Here is a 1,138-nt window from a genome sequence, read left to right on the forward strand (position 1 = left end):
TCTCCAAGTAAATATTTATTCTGAACATTTCGAGTACATTTGAGATTTTTTCTATCACAATGGCCACCAGCAGTGCAGTACAACAAGCATGGAATTAGTAAGCTGACCCATGAAATAACCTTTAGTTTAAGCACAAACCCCCCAACCATTTAACAGACCCTAAACCTTGGAAACGGTACATTTGCAATCTTGTATGACTAGAAAACAAACAAGTGATTTTTAATATGGTTCATAAATAACAGCTGCAAAGGTGTATGGACAGGGAGAATAATACCAGACAGTAAATTAAAAATAACCAAGGAATGAAGCTAAATCTCTCAAGCAGCATTCTGAATTGCTTTGTGAACACCCAGAACACCAAGGCACCCACAATCAATTCAATATAGTGTCTGTCTGGTAGGCTGTATTGTGAAAGTGTGCATATTGTTAGCTTCCTGGAACATAATATATAGGGTTTACAAAATCAATGGATGACAGACGGGATACAGAACTGATAGAAGGGAGCAAAGGTCTTCAGAAACAAAAAATAAAACAGAAATTGGACTATGATTTTTTTAATGCTACTATACAACCAATAACTGGTATAATAAAGCCAAAAAACAGGAACTTTATAAATTCTAAAAATTAATCCATCTTAATAATACTTAACATTATCAATTATTTGAGAGTTATCTAACTAAACTTCACCCCTAAAAATGTAAACACATTTCAAGTATATCTTTTATCTTATACTGCAGCCCATTTGACTTAGATTTCAAATAACACACATTGTCTTTATCATTTCCCTAGCATATTACCACTGGCATTAAATAAGGACCAAAATGCACTCCACTGTTAATTTCATCGGGAACAAAATAATGGTATACTGCCGTCACCATTCGTTTCTGATTTAAGTACAAACATTATACATCTGGTTCCAATTACACTACTTTCATAAACATTCAATAAAACCTTATGATTTTCTGGACAAGGTATGTTTTTCACCTTTCATTTATATAATAAATATATTCTTTATATTCTTTAATGGAGCATCTAGAAAATGCTCTACAATAAAAACTAAAATGTGTAACTCTTCCCTTTGCTTCAGGATTATTTGTAACATAGTAGTATTTTTAGACATCAAAAGGATGAATATTGA

The sequence above is a fragment of the Penaeus monodon genome, chromosome 19, assembly GCF_015228065.2.
Source record: "Penaeus monodon isolate SGIC_2016 chromosome 19, NSTDA_Pmon_1, whole genome shotgun sequence".
Classification (NCBI taxonomy): Eukaryota; Metazoa; Arthropoda; class Malacostraca; order Decapoda; family Penaeidae; genus Penaeus; species Penaeus monodon.